Genomic DNA, 19082 nt, shown 5'->3' with positions numbered 1-19082 from the left:
GTTTTTTTTTCCTTTACCTCTTCTACCTCATGAAATCGCAGTCATTTCATGCTCTTCTTCATCCGAGGAAACAAAAAAAGTTGGCCGCCATCCTGTGCTGCGAACGTGAATGTCCAGCGAAGCTGTATCAAACACCACGCATGGTCGAGTATTGTATTCACGCTGTTCTTCTGGTGTCTTTAATTTCCGTGGTGTACCCATGGCAGTCTTAGAATTAACTGAATGAGTTGCTAGACGGGTCTCCCTTTTGTATATGAAAGCGTGGTGACGTCACTAAGTATATATATGCTGCATGCCTGATTTGCCTTCAATTTTAACCTGGCATTTTGTGTTTACGCCACGAAATTTCCCGACCAACGAGAGGTATGCCGCGTAGCTGTAAAAATTATGCGTGGCTCTGCTACTGCAAACATCAGAGACCTGTGGAGCTGGGGAAAGCCTAGTAAAGCAGGGGCAAACCACACACGTAGTTTCCTTGCGCTCAGGATTTCTTCGCGATGTTCTGCGTAGTGTCGCGATTGATTCAACCGGCCACGTTCTCAAGCCTCCGGATGTTCATTTGTTCGCCTACGCGAACTCTCGGCTTCGCTCAATCTAAACTCGGGATGTTCTCTTCTGCGACGCTTGGTTTGAGCTGCCGGAGCTCTCGCTTCACTCTTTCGGAAGCAAGTAGTGTCCAATTGTCTGGTCGAAACCGGCCTAGCCGCCGCCAGAGGCATCGGCTGCAGTCACGGACACCAGGCGCTTTCGGCGCGAACGCGAGGAAACGCGATCGGCGTCGGCAGCAGCTCTACGCGTCTCACTACCACGTGCCTGACTCCTCCTCTCCACCCAGCATCCGCTATGCTGCGCAATGCTATTTTTATACTCTGTTTTCATTTTCTCCCCGTTATCTCTCCCCCAGATCGGCGAAGCTACCGTACAGCTGGCATGGGGTATAGGGTTTTGTGTTCACGCCACGAAATTTTCTTACCAACGAGAGGTATACAGGTATACAGCTTCGCTATAAAAAGTCGCACGGACCGAGGTCAGGTGAGTAAGGGGCGTGGGGCAAGGGAGACATGCTATTTGAACCTTTTCTTTAGAAGTTCTTCTTCTTCTTTCTGTGGTTTTACGTGCCAAAACCTGTTTTGATTACGAGGCACGCTGTAGTGGAGGACTCCGGAATAATTTTGACCGCCTAGGGTTCTTTAACGTGCACTACAACGCAACAAGTGCTGAAGCAATTGCGTAACAGTGTGCGACAAAGAAAGGCCTGGTTTGTGGAAGTCGGGGGACTGGTTCTTGCACCACGACAATGCAGCTGCTCACGCAGCCATCTCAGTGCGCCATGACTCTTAGCATTGCGCCACGCCCCTTGCTCACATAAGCTCGTTCCATGCCACTTTTTTTTTAATGAAGAACATAAAAGAACTGAGATTTCATGACGTTGAAGGAGTGAAGGAAAAAAACAAGAAAGGAGGTATCAGCCATCAAAACAGACGATTTTGAAAAATGTTTCGAAGAAAGGAATCGCAAATTGGACAAATGTATTAAGTGTAATTGAGAGAACTTTGCAGGTGATAAGGTTGTCTTGCAAAAAAAAAACATAAATACATACCTTTTAAAAATAATTCCAGTTACTTTTGGGTACCCCCTCGTAGTTGCACATCATGCACTTCCATCGTCATGATCGCTTTAATTTCTAATGCAAACCTTACTCAACTACTTCCAGAGCAAACATAAAAAGCCATCACGTACAGAGCTGTCATTTGCTGCTTTCGCTACCCCGCCGATAAACAATGAATCGAAGAAAGGAATTCAATATCACCAACAAATGTCAGTCCGTCAAAACCTCGGCTACTTTGTATCCGTTTGTTGCTTTCACAGCCGAACAATTCCTTCTTGTTGCTTCTCTTCTTTACACAAACGCTCGGCCGCATCATCTGAAAGATTGCTTTGAACCTCGGCTCGGAAACAAACCCAGAAGACGAACAAAGTTGCAGGAAGTAAAAAGCAAAAAATGGATGTTAGCCATGCGCAATAATTCGATTCTTGCTGCGTTCAACAGCCACTGAAGCTCTCTCCTAGATAAGGCTATTTTACGCTCGGGTTCATTCGTTCTGCCCAGTTTAGAAAGGATAAAAAGGAGTTTTCGAGCAAGCAAAATATTAAAAAGCCGTTCAGAAGTATGAGGCATATAAAACGCCGAAGAGAAATGCGAAACATCTAATATAGGGAGAAACTATGAAAAAAAAAAGAATTGGCACGTGCGGATTTCTTGATTTGAATTCGGTCATTTCCAGGATAGTCAGAGGTTCGAATTTCCTTACGTCTCTTCCGAACTGTTTATAAAAACAGGAGAAGTGTATGTTTGACATAAGCCCCTAGAATAAGTCCACTAATAAAATCACACACTCAGCATGAAAAGAGGCAGCTTTCACATGACAGATAAGTTTCAATTCGACTGACATTAAAGATTCACTGTTCTTTTTGTTGTATTTATTTTTGCACTACCGTGCATGCATTTGGTCTTAGGTTATTAAGAACACAGACGTTGGCCGAAGTTTTCTAACTCGTTTCTGTGTCTAGCTATTTCGGCTCAACTTTAATGCTAGAATCACATGTTCGACAAATCTCCAAGGAAAATTGGTCTTTCTTGCAATGCAGTCTCCAATGTAATATATTTCACACCCACCCCAACATGACTTTCGAAAGCTCGAATTCAACGGCGCCCTAGCGTATCGCAAATGTTTTCCATTGTGACAGAAGCAACGTACGATTGACTTAAGGAAGCAAGAAGAAAGTGGATAAAACAGCACAATAAAATGAAAATCACATGCATTTACATGCATATATTGCGAAGTGGCTAAGAATAATGCCGCTAGGAGTCGTGTTTTATATACGTGAGGCCTAAGGAAACCTATCAAGCGCCAGAGAAAAGGTGAAGAAGAATATATTACAGTTTTGCAGTCTTTACGAGAGGAATATTGAAAAACACCATCGTAAAAGCCATAGGTGCGTATAAAGCACATTAGTACTAACAGGTACGAATTTGCATCTTTGATTTCACAGCACGAATAGGCTACGACGCAGCTGTTCAAGAAATTGCGCCCAGGCAGTGCCATTACACTTGTTCATCCAGGATTGGGGAGAAACAAAATCAAGCATACGACCAGTCGTTGGATGTTTGTTTAAGTTCCAACTTTCAGATTCTCATGTGTTCGATGTTTATGGCCGTGTTTTCCAGATAGCCACTAGTTTGTCAGCTATCCAATTTCCTTACTGTGAAGTTAACCGCAAATGAGGAGTGTAGAATAAAAGGGGCTACGACGAACGCTGTGGAAGTCACTTCGCGAGTGCGACTATAATAACTGCTGCGTGAGACTCTTTAGGGCGGCGGCGTAGCAGGCCGCGCACGAAGGAGCCTCGAAGGAACGATGCTCACTCGTTGGGGTTCGCTTCAAGACTGAAAGTTCATTGTACAAAAGACAGATCGCCGAGAAGAGAAAAGGAATAGCAAAGAAAACACAAAATGTAAGTCCCCAGTAGGCCACACCGACGCTTTCGTCCCTCTCGGAGGCGCCGGCGTTTCGGACTCGGCAGGCGGTCTGCCGAAAACACGGGCCACGGATCAGGTTGCGGGTCGAGGCACCGGCCGGGACGCCAGCCCAGCGGGGCTTCCCTCGTCCGTTTGCCGGCTCCCCCACTCTTGCGTCGTGGGGCCTCCAACCACGGGTGCAGCAAACTTGTGGCAGTCGCTTGCAATTCTCAACAAGGAGTACATAAAAAGAAAGAAAAAGGAGAAAAATTACTAACAATTACTGGTTACATTGCCACAACAGCTTGTTGTTCATGGAATGTTCATGCTGATACGGGTTTAGCCTTGTTAGCTTTGCCATCTACTAGAGAATAGATTCATTTTAAGCAAACCTAACGTCCTCTATACATGAACCACGTGGGACTTTCACATACGCAAACGGCCCTTTTCCTAATGACGTGATGTGGTCAGTATTATGCAGATTTGCGCAAGACTCTCCCTTCTAAGAAAGCTCTGGACTGCCTGTCTCTTTTGCTTAAAAGTACATGGGTGCCTGTGCTCATGTCTCAGCTATTCTGACCTATTCGTGTGTGCACCGCGAAGAGGCGAAGCCCAAGGTATTCCAAAACAGAAAAAGAAATTGTGATGCTTTCAATAGCCCAGAAATGTAGTTCTCATCAGAAGAGCTCATTTTAGTCGAATATAGGAATCTTGAGCATTCTATAATATTAGCTTTGGCATTGCTATAGTGACGCGAGGGCACTGAAACCTTCCTTGGCTCATTAGTACACTTAAAACGCCTAAAATAGAGCTCGTTATCCACGAGACGTAGCCACAACATATACGATAACAAAGACTCTGCAAACCTTTGGATGGTATATTAAATTTTATGATGTAATGGTGCCAGCTAGAGAGCTGGGGTTGTCACAGTGAAGACATCGAATATCTTCATGCATAAGTCTTGAGCCCAAAGCGCTGAAAAATGCCGAGAAACTTCTTGATGTGCAGTGGAAAGGTACTACAACTCAGTGGTTGCAGAGGCACGTCAATAGTAACAAGTGTAATGAACTAACGTCGTTAAGAATGAGCTTCAGGTTTCTGTCGCATAATTTTTGTAGATTTAGGTCTTTCTGGCGGTAAGTTCCTGTGCACTTTAGGTGCGTTCTATTCCAAAATTATGTTCTACAACGTATTGAACACGTGCAGCCGCTTACAAACGCCGGTTCTGTTTGAAAAGCTAGCCCTCAGAAGCGCTGGGATTGCTTGCCATCCAACTGAGGCATGGCACATGGATTCTCCCATGCGTTCCTGCAGGACCCCACCTATACCACGTCTGCTACATTAAGTAGAACAAATGGCATCAAAGCATAAATATACACGGACACGGCCGGAAATGCATTTAAACATATGCGAAACCGCGATGTCTCATACGATGTCGTAACTTGCGCCGCCAATTGCTAAGTTTATATTAGTAGTCTGCATTCCGGTATGATTAAAGCAGTCTCCCGAAGAAGTGCAAAGAAAGAGCTGCTTGTGAGCGATAAAACAAACGGCACGACAGGGGTCACTCGAGCCTGTTCGCGAACGGAAACACCAGGCGACTTCAAGCACTGTCAGTGGAGCTAAGTGTTCCGAAAAGACTTGCGCTTCTGTGCCTCTGCTCTTATAGTTTCGGCTAGTTTGTGGATCGAAGTATCGACTTCGACATTTTTGAGATTGCGCAATGCTGCAATACAGGCGCATTTCTACCAATAAATTAAGGGGATTGGTAGCGGAGCGTAATTGGATCATTGTTCTATTTACGAGAAGTACACGTTGTGATCGTATCGCGTCGAGAAGCAGCGAATGGAGTGAGTGCCTTTTATTGCGATAGCAATTATATGGACACTCCAGGTTAACTTCCGCCGTCGCGTTGGCGTCGACGTCGCTGTGATGTTCTGTATAAAGTATAAGTGCGGTATGATGACGGCCGCGCTGTATGCTGTAGGTGCTAGGGAAAACGTGTGAGGGTGAGTCGCGAAGGATGGGGGCTTGCGCTTGCATGCTCAAGGAGGGGAGCGGAGCGATTTGCCAACGCCTCCTAGATAGCACAAGGCATGTGCCCTTCAATCCATGACGTCATGCTACTTCGCCCGACTACCATAGAATTTAATGGCAATGCTCCCGAGTGAGCCGCGGTGATTTTGACGTCACCGCTGTCGTCTCGCCGGGCTTGGCAATTAACATTTCGGTCCAAGTAGCGTGATGTCATAAAGCAGAGTGCACAAACCTGCTATCCAGAAGGCGTTGGAACTGCGCGCTCTAGTAAAGGGAGCGATGGAGTAGGTTAGCGCCATTCTTCTCTTCCACTGAAGCCGAGGCTTTGCATGGCGTGACTGAGCGCGGCGGCGCACGCGGTATCTTCGAGGCAATCTGCGGTGGGTGCAAAGCGTAGGGAACCCCAGGTAGCTTATGGCTTCGTGTGCGCTGTGTTCTCGCCCGCCGAGTTCGCGTTTAAGCGAGAGGCAGCACGAAGGGCGATTCGCTCGCTGCTTCTACCATTCCTCGTCAAGTCATAGCAGTGTCCACATGCATCCAGCGAGATGTGTTCATCTTTGCCTGTGCGCACTTGACACCGTGATTTTTAATTTAGTAAGTGAATGTTTACAGCAGGTTTTACGGGCCATAAAACTACTAACCTTACTTATATACCGTCTAATAATTTGCTATCGAAATTGATGCTCTGCCTTTGTCGCAAAACTGCGATTTTTTAGAGCGCAGCTCTTAGACGCCAGTTTCTGCGGCAAGCGTCGGCGCCGGAATCGTCCCTTGTAACCGAGCGAACGAGCACAGCAAAGTATGCAAGCGAACGCGGAGCGCTGCTGGAGGTGAAAGACGGTGATAGCGAAGAAAGCACGAGGAGGAAAGCGGAGGAGGAGGGTGCAGCGGAGCCATGAGGCGGAAAGTGGAGGACGAGGGTATGGCGAAGGCATGAGAAGAAAAGCGTAGTGCCGTGCAAGACGGGCTTTGCAGCGATGATGGCTACGAGATGGCACCAGAGTAGCGCGCGTCGTCTGTATGGAAACAAAGCGCTGCATGAGCGGAGGTCTGTCTGCGGTAGCTGCTGTGAATCGCGCGCACGCGTCACCCACGCGCTGGCGCTAGCGATCTACCGATTAGCGTGGCAGTCGCGCGACATTTCGCACCGTTTGCAACGTGCCGCACGAGATAGATTGTCTGCGCCAGCCAATATATCGCGAAATGAAAACACGCATAGAGCTGCACTCCAGATTAGGAAGTAGCGCAATCGTCGGTGTTTTGTCACAAAATCTACCCGCTTTGTATTTGTATAGTATTCTCATGGTATTCTCAACTTGAATCGTGTTGCTAAAGAAAGCGGTAGCGCCACATTAAAGATACCTCCTCCGCTCCGTTTAACATGTAACGCGACAGCCGAAACGTTCACGCTCACCTGGTTCAGGCCGCGCGACCCGCCAGTCTCCCACAATATTTTTTTTTGCGAAAGCGTGGATGAACGCTACGGAAGCAGATGTGGTAATTGTCACAACAATAACCAGCACACCGATCGGCGTCGGCTGCGGTCCCTCAGCCACGCTGCACCGCAACATACCCAGAATGAACGTTGATATGAGAGAAACGTGTATTTAGCATTTCAGTGTGCTTGTTCCCGATGTATCTGGACATAAAAGAGGCCAAAACTAAGAAGATACGTCGGACGTACTTCCATGAAAATACCGCTGGAGTCAACAAACGTACCTGTAAAAAATCCCGCAGGGGCGTCTGCGTAAGCAGGCGTTTGGTGCGTTGCGACACCACGGACCCGAGCACATGAGGGTTGGACCATTCCGCGTGTAGGAGTGCGTGGCTTAGCCGTGTCTGGGGAAAGGGGGATCCTGGGGGTTGAGCTGATGCCTTGTGTTCGGACCTTTAAGGCCCCTCGGCGGAGGCAACACACCTCTTCGGCCTCTGCTTACATAGACGGCACGCCTGGGCTGACCCACCCAGGGGAAATCGGCAGTTGACTTTTCCTGCCCTCCTCTTAAATGTTCGTCTTTCTCTCTCACTTTCAATCTATCTTGTCTTTTTTTCAATTCCTTTTACTTCCGTTTTTAAGGCAGCTAGGGTTAACCTTGTGTGGGTAGCCAACTTTGGATACTCCATATTTGGTTATAGTAGTGGCGTAGAGCTGGCGTTTGCCAGACTAATCTTTTCTAGGTATTGCAGCGTCCCCTCGTTGGGCTCCATGGTGAGTGGCTGGCGCTGCTGCCGAACACTCACCTATACTTATGGCAAGTTCTTTCCCCCCACACCCTGATCGCCGTCTGAAACGAGGGCACACCGAAGATGTTTTCCCGTTTTTTTGGACGCCAAACAGAATTTTCCCCGATTTCACGTGATCCACTCAGAAAAAACAGACAAATCAGTACGAACAATCTCACCTTTCCTTGTGTCAAAGACTCTGACTGATATTTTTGGACCAGGCTATAAAGCATCCAGGATGGCAAGCGGAGATCTCCTCTTGGAGCTCCATGATCTGAAACAATACGAGAAACTACCCAACCTAGTGTCATTTGGAGATGCTCAAGTAACAGTAACCCCGCACCGTACCATAAATACCACCCGTGGCGTTGTATCAGATGATGATCTGTTGCAGCTGAGTGAGGCTGAACTCTTGGAGGGCTTCAGTGAGCAGAATGTAATCAATGTTAAACGGATCAAGATGAGTCGCGACGGCAAGGAAATCCATACCAAGCACCTGATACTTACTTTTAACTCAAGTGTTCTGCCCGAATCCATCGAGGCCGGATACATCAAGCTTCGTGTTAGGCCGTACGTGCCAAATCCTCTCCGATGCTTCAAATGCCAGTGGTTCAGCCATAGTTCACAGAACTGCCCGAGGCCGCCAAACTTGTGCAAAATGCAGTGGTCCTGAACACTCCTCCGAATCTTGTGAAAGCTCTCTACATTGTGTGAACTGTGATGGGGAGCACGCCGCCTACTCGCGGTCGTGCCCATCCTGGAAAAAACAAAAGGAAATAGTAACTATTAAAGTAAAGGAAAACATAAATTTCAAGGAGGCACGCAGGCGGGTATTGCACCTGCCAAAAACCAGCTTTGCCGAAGTGACGCGTCAGGGGGCAGCGCCACATCGCTCCCCGGCGGCTGTCTGGCACACGCGTAGTGGGCCGACGATGACGCCATCCGCGCCCCCCCCCCCCCCCCCCCTCCTTCGCGGCTGCAGCTAGCGCTGCTCCACCATCTCAGAACAAGGGGCCATAGACCTCCGGGCTAGTGGCCTCCAAGGCCTCGCCCCTCGAGACGAGGCCTTCACGCCAAACTAACCGCTCGCAAGAGCGCGGGTCCAGCGCCTCGCAAGAGGACATGGACACAACACCAAGCGTGAGGGCGCAGCCAGCGCCGAAGGAGCGGAGCGATTCCATCGACCGCTCTAAAAAAGAAAACTCTCGTGTCACGGCGCCTGGAAAGGGCCCGTGAGCTAACTTTGTATTCTTGAACCCACCGCACAAAAACACATTCAAAATGGACACAAAAATTCTACAATGGAATGTGAGAGGACTTCTCCGTAATCTCGATGATATCACAGAACTCCTCCATAAATATAAGCCAAAAGTGCTGTGTGTTCAGGAAACACATCTAAAACCCACACAAACAAACTTCCTGAGACAATATTCTATCTTCCGTAGAGACCGTGATGATGCCGTTGCGTCGTCCAAAGGTGTAGCAATAATTGCAGATAAATCTGTTGCATGCCAGAATCTCTCTCTTCAGACACCACTAGAGGCGGTATCTGTGCGAGTGATACTTTTTAACAAGCTGGTAACAATCTGCTGCATTTACGTACCGCCACACTATAAACTCGCCAGAACGGAATTTTATGCGCTAATTGACCAGCTCCCGGAACCATACGTTATTGCCGGTGATTTTAATGCTTACAGCACTTTGTGGGGAGACTCCCGGTGTGACGCCAGCGGTCGGCTTATAGAGAACTTTTTGGTAACCTCTGGTGCGTGTCTCTTTAACAAAAAAGAGCCCACCTATTATAACATCCACCATAATTCATTTTCTTCCATAGATTTAGCGATTGGCTCTGCTACCCTTCTTCCCTATATAGAATAGAATGTCGTTAAAAATCCGTTTGGGAGCGACCACTTTCCTGTGACACTGACCTTGATAGAGGAGCATCACAGTCCACCCCACGCCCCCCGTTGGAAAATAAAATCAGCTGACTGGAAAGGTTTTAAAGAATCAACCTACTTATCACAAGATTTTATCAACAATTTTAGTATTGACGACGCAGTAGCGTATTTTACTGGTTTTATACTCCACGCAGCTGAAAAAATCATTCCACAAACAAAAGGCCTCTCATGTAAAAGACGGTTTCCCTGGTGGAATGAGGAGTGCAGACTGGCACGAAAGAAACAGAACAACGTGTGGGACGCACTGCGTCGCTCCCGGACTGCGGAAAATCTCATCAAATTTAAACTGGCAAAATCCCAGGGAAGGCGTACGCGGCGACAGGCAAGGAGGGCTAGCTGGGTGTGGTTCCTCAGTGGCATACCATCCTACACCCAGGAGTCCAAAGTATGAAATGGCCTAAGAAAGTTAAAGGGGCAGAAAATCCACCTATTGCCTTTAATTGGCGACCAAGGGAATACCTTGGAAGACCAGGCCCACGCTCTGCGCGAGCATTTCGAGCGTGTGTCAAGCTCCATGAATTACTCAGAAGCATTCCTAAAATACAAACAAGTAGCTGGATCACTGCTTAAGTCACTGGATCGCAAATCCCGTCCGAACGAATCATACAACCGTCCTTTTAAATTAGCGGAGCTGAGAGCCACCTTGAGCGTATGCAGCTCTGCAGCGGGAGCTGACAGAATCATGTATGAAATGATTAAAAACCTACACACTGACACACATATGACATTTCTGGAACTCTTAAACTCTACTTGGGCTGCCGGAAACATCCCATCCTCATGAAAACAAGCTATTATTATTCCCTAGCTTCAAGCTGGGCAAAGGCCCTTCCTTGGCGCCGAGTTACCGCCTGATAGCTCTCACAAGTTGCCTTTGTAAGCTTTTTGAAAAAATGATTAATCGCCGACTTATACATTTCCTTGAACGGAACAATATGCTTGATCCCTATCAGTGTGGCTTCAGAGAAGGGCGGTCCACAACTGATCATCTTGTGCGCATTGAAGGACATATCCGTGACGCATTTGTACACAAACAGTTTTTCCTGTCAATATTCCTCGATATGGAAAAGGCGTACCACACAACTTGGCGCTACGGAATCTTGCGATACTTGTCGCGAATGGGTATCCGTGGAAATATGCTAAATATAATAGAAAGCTTTTTGTCCAAACATACCTTCCGCGTGAAAATCGGCAATGTATTGTCGCGTCAATTTTTACAGGAAACTGGTGTACCCCAAGGAGGTGTGCTCAGCTGCACATTGTTTATCGTGAAGATGAACACGCTTCGTGCTTCATTAGCACCAGCTATTTTTTATTCTGTCTACGTAGACGACATACAAATAGGTTTCAAATCCTGCAACCTTACAGTGCGTGAGAGACAAGTGCAGCAGTGCTTGAACAAAGTGTCCAAGTGGGCCGACGAAAACGGATTCAAAGTGAACCCCCACAAAAGTTCTTGTGTTCTTTTTACAAGAAAGAGATGCCTGGTTCCAGATCCTTGTGTAGAACTTTATGGGCAGCACATACCTGTGAACAAAGAGCACAAATTTTTAGGCGTTTTACTTGATGCGCAACTTACTTTTATTCCACACATTAAATATCTGAAGATGAAATGCCTAAAAACAATGAACTTACTAAAATTTTATCTCGCACAACATGGGAAAATGACAGGAAGTGTTTAATGAATCTTTACAGGAGTCTCATTTCATCACGATTGGACTATGGTAGCGTGGTATATCACTCTGCCGCCCCTAGTGCACTGAAGATGCTGGATCCCGTCCACCATCTGGGTATCCGCCTGGCCACCGGGGCTTTCAGAACATGCCCTATTTTTGAAAGTTTATATGTCGAATCAAATGAGTGGTTACTCCATCTGCAGAGAACATACACCAGCCTCATGCATACTTTCTTAAGGTCCACTCTAATCATCAGCATCCATGTTATAATACCATTAACGATATGACATGCGCTACACTTTTTCGTAATCGTCCCTCTGTAAGACAGCCTTTCTCACTGCGTGTCAGGGAGCTTAACGAAGAAATGGATATCCCACTCCTCGAACATCGCTTAATGCCTTCAGCCAAGCTGTTACCACCTTGGGAGTGGCAGGTAGTAGCATGTGATCTATCCTTTGTAAAGGTTACAAAGCACGCTTCATAGGTCGAAATCCGAATGCATTTCCTAGAATTACAGTCCATGTACTCGTGCACAGAAATTTACACAGACGCTTCTAAATCACATGCCGGAGTATCTTATGCAGCCGTCGGTCCGTCCTTCTCGGAATCCGGCGTACTCCACCCAGAAACAAGTATATTTACGGCTGAGGCCTACGCACTATTGTCAGTTGTAAAGCATATAAAGAAATCAAAACTTCAAAAAACTATTATATTTACAGACTCACAAAGTGTCGTAAAAGCCTTGAAGTCACCCTGTAAACAGAAAAACCCTGCACTAATTCAGCTGTATTCCGTTCTTTGTAGAGCATATGCATCTAACCAGCATGTCATTATATGCTGGGTGCCTGGGCATAGAGGCATTGAGGGCAATGTACTTGCCGACCAAATGGCCACATCAGTCACATCACCCGCTATTAACCCTACATCTGCCGTTCCTGCAACAGATTTGAAACCTTTCCTGCGAAAGAAACTGCGAAGCCACTAGCAACGCTTGTGGGACGCAGAAACAAAGAATAAGCTCCACTTGATTAAGCCACAGTTAGGGTTCTGGCCCTGTACAACTAAAACACGACGAACTGATGTCCTATTCTGTCGTCTCAGAATTAGTCAGACATATGGTACTCACAATTTTCTATTGAATGGTGATGATCCTCCAACCTGTGGTAGATGTGGCGAGAGGCTCACCGTCCTCCACGTCCTCCTGGAGTGTCGGGAAGCCGAAAGAGAAAGAAAGAAACACTTTCCTCTAGCATATCGCTATTCTGTCCCTCTACATCCCGCTATGTTTCTTGGTAAAGAACCGCTCTTTAACACCAACGCAGTCCTCGCATTCCAGAATGATGTTGTGCTACATGTTATTATCCCAATCAGTTGGTAGCGCATCCTCTCTCCAGAGGATGTTGCTGTGATAATTTTTTATAGCACATGCCTCCAGGCCCTTGTATCTCAAGGGCTCTGTTTAGGCACTTGTGCTTCTGGCTAATTCTTGCATCTGTAATATTTTGTAAGTCATATCATTCTTTCGCAATGTATTGTTCATGTCTATAGTACACATCATTAGTCATTGTCATAATCTTATTACGCATAGATTTTACGCACTTTACAGCGACTGTTTTTAGGTCCCTTTACAGTCATGCCACATCTAATGTTCATATAATTGACTATTCATATACCACTAACAAGCCATTACCATCGTCTTGGCGCTCTTTGGCCACACCTGGCCCTTGCGTCAATAAACCACAATAAACATCATCGTACCTGTAAAAAAATTTGACCGGATGCGTTGGACGTACGTTTAACCATAGCATTTCTGTTAAGCAGGCGTTGCTTCACTGCTGGACCACAATTTCGCGATTGGATAATGTACCCTAGAGTTTAAAAAATGGAAAGTTATTTCGTGAATATTTTAATTAACTGTCCCGCACGTATCCTCTGCTTCTTGAGGTTATCCATTTGGACACGTGTAATTGCGACATATGATCTATGGGATTGTATAAAAAAATAAAAAAAACACGCATATACACACACGTTGACAGCTGAGAACCAAAGAGCCGCTCATCAAGAGAAAGAAACCTAAACCTGCCTTGTCCCAATCTGAAGAGAACTAACACAAAAGCTGTACTTTCAGTTTCTGAGAGATTGCATCAGTAGGAGCACACGTGTAGGTCAAAGGACAACTTGAATATTGGCTGTGATAGCCGTTCGGTGGATGAAGGATGTGCTAGAGAGATGGTGATCGCTTGTGCGACATGAAGTTTATTTAATTGTATCGCGGCAGACAAAAAGACTGAGTGTTATTTTCAGAAGCGACTATTTCAGTTGTATCGAATGTAGCTTTCATGAATTAGTGATTGGATTGCGTAACGTGCGTGCGGCAGTTTGTTGAGATTACGCAAATTGATAAAAGACACGTAATTGGAAGAAATAATAGGCAGTCCGAGCTTCCGAAACAGCACGATACCTCAGATAGACATGTGTGCTTGTCGTACAAGAAGAAAGAAAATAAAAGATCGCAGGAGTGTCCGATGACCGAAGTTAATGCCAAAGCACACAAATCCCTAAATTTCAAAGCAACCTTTTTGGAGTGTCCTCCCGGAATGGTGGCTTGACCCTCAAATATTCTTCGTTATGCCGTGACCTTTGTTTTCCAATGATTGAGCTTCTTTATTTCATTTTGAAAACTCTTTTGAAAAAGGTTGAAGTTCATATGGAAATTGGTTTCTTTTCTGTGTGACTCTTGACCTTTGCTGCGCGAGATTAGAGCACGCGCCTGTATGAATCTGCATGCGTTTTATATGTACCCCGTTGAAGTTGACGCAATTTACGTGCTTGGTGCAATGACATTTGCATGAACCGCTTTTAAAAATAAACATTAAATTTTCGCTTCTGTTACCGTTAACTGGTGAAGAAACGACGTGGTGAAGTCACTATAGAGCCAGTGGTGACTCACAGAAATGTGCGAACCACAGCTCTTTGCACACCTTAGCACAGATTAGCCTAGATTATGCATAATATAAACGTAAAACTACTTGGGAACCTGTACGTCTCTAACATCATGAATAATAAAGTTTTTCCGAGCAATATACCATGGTTTGCGCAAATATATTGCAGAATCATGACCATTGAACACCAAACGAACTTTTCTTGCGGCATCGTTGGGATGTTAATCAGGTTTTTATGGAAATCCCGTTGTTATAAGTGATCACGAAAGAGAACTGCCTTTGCCTGAAAAGATTAGCATGCGCAAAATAAGACAGCTCCTTGATGCAAATCATGACGAAGGAAAGATTATGACGTTTTATAAAAAATCTGTCGCAGAGTGCCGAGAGGTAACTGAAAATCTTTCTGTACTACCTTTCCTTTGCTAAAACGTGCGATAATTGAAAACGCAAAAATTACTAGAGGTCCCTTATGCTACAACGAAGATGACTTGAAGGCGAGAGCCCGAGCGCCGCAAACTCAATGACACGACGACCACTTTCTTGCTGAGTCAATTTCACTCTGAACCCATATTTGCAAAGTCGATTTCGCATGTAATTCTTATTTCACCAAACTCGAACCGTTACTGAACACTTTTTGGCTGAGTCATCATCAATGTGAAACCACAATTTACAGTCATTGTTGCAAGTCATCATGCTTTTTTGCAAGTCACCCTTCCTATGATTCACCAAACTCGAACCAGCACTTTTTCTTGCTGAGTCACTCTCACTTGAACCCTCAACTCTCACATATATATATTTTTGCAAGTCACTCCCACACTTCATAACCCTTGATTCACTCTTAATTCACAGTTAATTCACTCTTGATTCACCTCTTGGTTTACTTCCATCACACTTGGTTCGCTCTAACACTGCACATTTCCAATTTTCTTCGCTCTTGATTCACCCTAATTCACTCCAAATTCACTCTAATTTACTCCTCGTTATCTTAGCTCACTCTGTCTCATCATTACCTTCATTACCTTTCGTTTGACTCCTATCACCAAACTAAACCCCTTTAATTCACCATCAACTCACTCTTATTTCACCTAATTAACTTCTGTATATTCATTTTAACATTATCATTACCACCATTACCCATTACTATCATTATTTCTCGGTTCTTGGCCACTTTTCGGGTATGTGGACCCATTTGTACGCTTTACTATGGCAATATTCATAATTAATGACTAACGTGATCATTTATCGATATTTATATTCCTCATGTAATAAATTATCAATTGATATATAATAATATGGGGTTTGTAATGATCATATTGAGTTATCGATTGTTTGTACATATTTTACCGAGTTTTTGCCCGAGTTTTGGCTTCACTTTTCAAGGTCACCTCATAATGAGACATATAAGGCCTTCGCCTTAATAATGTGTCAGACTTTACAGCTACTGCAAAATCACACTGCCTTTCAGAATGAGATGATGTCTGCTCGTTGAACAACATTCACACTGACTATGCACATAAATATTTATTTATTTATTACAAATATCCCAGGGCCAAATACACTTTATCAAGAGGAGTGCGTTATAAAAATAGAAATACAACAGTTTCTTGTTAAACAATGTTAGCTAAATATCTCCTAACTTGGTAATTATTTTGAATGATAACGTGAATGCCGTAAATCACAGAAGAATCGTCTTAAAACTTATTGTTAGTGCAGCCGAAGTATTTATTACAGACTACTGCCCACGGTGTTGTAACGGGTGTCTAGGCGCGTTGTTTTCAAATATTTGTTTTGAGTGCTCCAATGGGACTCTTTTTGTGAAAAGGCGGGGAACCATAAAAATTCTTAAGGGAAATATACATCAAGCAGGAACTGTGCTTTTTGGTGCAGTGACTGCAGGAGGGGTTGATGCGAGAAGTTTGTGCTTGTTCTTCCGTAAGTTGAAAGAAGACAGAATAAGAAAACAAAAATTGAAGAAGTGTCTAGGCAGAGTCCTCGATGACAGCTGACTGCCAGAAACACGTGTGCGTTAACTGAGCGAAAATGACTCGCCTCGCGCGCACGTAGGCGTTCTCGACCACGCAAGGCGAGGCAGTAGTTCTGCAAGCTTGAGTGTCTTACCATTTCCAGATTTCAGTCCTTCCTTTTAAAAGGGGCAGTTATCAATCTCTGTCTGAGCACATCAATTTGCAACACACGTTACCACCGCGCTGGTGGTACGTGTGTGATTACACACAGTGGTTTTGCACAGGCGAATGAAGAGACGCTCATGAAAAAGGTGAGTTGATGGTTATGCGTGCGTGAAGAGACACTCGCTACAATCTTTTTTCTGTGCAAGGTCGTCCTCGTCAATTACTAGTGTGTAGTAGATAGGGGGAGTGGGTCCAGCGCAGGTTCCCCGTTGAGGCGTGTTTTGTTGAAATGTTAGTGGCGCCACCATCGCCTTCACATGAATGAGTGGACTCGTGCGCTCGCTGGACGCCCGTCGTGTCGGAGACCCTACAGCAGCTGAATGGCCCTTGGATGGGCTTTTCACTCTGCGCTATCTAGCTTTGCTACTCAGTGGCGGGAGCAGTGATTTTGTTCCCTACGGACGTATTGTAAAGAATATGGTAAAAGAGCGAGGGGAAGCGACGCAAAAACAACGGTGCATCGAGCAGGAGACAGCGGCCCGGCCCGCAAGCTCTCCATAGTCAATGGGCGCAGCCGAAGCAGCCAGAGCTTCAGGATAAGGTGATGGCAGCGCCGCGACAATTTCAGCGTTTTAAGTGCGAAGTAGTTCAGGGGCTCGGGCTGTCGGCGTGTAATGTGATCTAATGTCGTCGTGGTCACGCGCAAGAACAGGGTCAAAACAAGTGAAGAATTGATCAAAGCCGGTTCAAAATAACTAACATGATTCAGAATAATGGAAAAAATTGGAGCATTCAAGCATTAAGCGCATTAATTAGCAGAAACTCGTGAAAATTATGAAAGTCTTGTAATGAGACCTCACGTCGTCGTGGTCACGCGCAAAAACACGTTCTCAAAACAGGGTCAAAACAAGTGCAGAATTGATCAAAACCGGTTCAAAATAAACTAACATGATAGTCCCAGCGTGTGTCCGTCTACTTCTCTCCTGGTGTTTGCGTCCTGAAGGCTGGGTTCCATCGTTTCTACAAGTATGTACCAACAGGCCCAGCAACAGACTCTTCCATGAATCAAAATAATATAAAAGATGGGAATAATCAAGCATTCAGCGCATTAATTAGCAGAAACTTGCGAAAATTGTTCACCAAACGCCAGTCTGGTACCAGCGCAGTGCAAGAGAGGGTGGCACCACCCCACAAGCGCTCGATTCCTCCTCACTCCAGCGCTACTTCAGCGCCTGATGAGCGCGTTCCGTGGGCCAACCTTCTCTCTTGGCAAGGCTTTTAAGCAACAGGGCTTTATAAGCAGTTGGCGCGCTCCGGAGCTTCCTTTGTGCCACGGACGCCGAGCTGCAGGCGGGCATCGAGCGACACCGCTGGCGCATCACTGCTTCGCACTTCCCCAGGTTTCACGTTAGTGGAGCTGCATTAGCGCTGGATTTGAACTACGCAAGTGCAGGATTTATTTTTTGCATCACTCTGAGTTCGGCAAGCGCCATCCGCTGGACTCACTCCCCCATTTTAGTACACTCTACCATTACTCAACGTCTAGAACGTGTGTCGTATTCAGTCGCCTTTCCCAGAGATATCTTCACCTCCAAGGTCTTTGCTAGCATACTGTTTGTTCCAACACACACGGGCGTACAGAGAAGCGAGCTACACTACATCCTTCATCGACAAACGCAACCAATGTGGTCTTGAGCTGGATATTTGCAAGCACAGAAGTCCCAGAGTTCGCGTTTGCGTCTTTTCTGGGGTTTTCAGTGTTATTTGCTGTGATAGATTCACTGTCATTGGCCATTTTTAACAATGAATGCTAAAAAGCTGAAGTACAGCAAAATACAAACACTCCAGCGTTATCAGTTGCGCTGCAATTCTTTCAGAAAAACAAAAATGCTGTTTGAAGAATATATATGTTAAATTACGCCGCTACGTCCTCCACTTTATCGAACGAATAGCATGCAAAAAAAGTCCTTTTCATTCATCAAAGATTACGTTTTCGTAGAAACTGTCTAAAGTGCAAAAGCAGTGATAATTACCCAGCTCTTACGCTGGGAACATACCTAGAGTAACGAAACTACACCCACAAAAATAAATCTGCCAACATACGCCTTGTCGTTGGGAGACGTCGTGTTCTCGAGCTCATGACTAGCTTGACTGTAATGAAGATGAGTGTACTGATAAGAAAAAGAAAAGAAAAAAAAAACATCCACAGCTGACGCTGCTCCAAGCAAAATTGACGCCTGACCATTGGATACATGTTTTTTTTTTCGTAACCCCGCTACACCCTATTATTGGAACCCCGTATATCACTCGTTATCGGCACCGCTCCAGACATTGCAGCGAATTGTTGCAAGCTCCCTGGAACCCGACGCAAGCGAGGTCCCAGCGTGAAAGGTTCAGGCACATGACTTACACTCTGATTTATTAACTAATCACACGCAACGTGGGGTTGCGCACTAATACGTTAAGCAAGTGACAAAGACGGCTAGAGCATCACAGCAGACCTGCTGGTCGTTCACGGTGTACTTTGGCAGCACGGAGTTTTTCCTTGAACCCAGTGGTGCTTCGACTGTTGGTCTGTCCTCTGCTGCGCTATGGCCTTT

This window comes from Dermacentor silvarum, chromosome 6, assembly GCF_013339745.2.
Source record: "Dermacentor silvarum isolate Dsil-2018 chromosome 6, BIME_Dsil_1.4, whole genome shotgun sequence".
Classification (NCBI taxonomy): Eukaryota; Metazoa; Arthropoda; class Arachnida; order Ixodida; family Ixodidae; genus Dermacentor; species Dermacentor silvarum.
Note: the sequence above shows the minus strand (reverse complement) of the source record.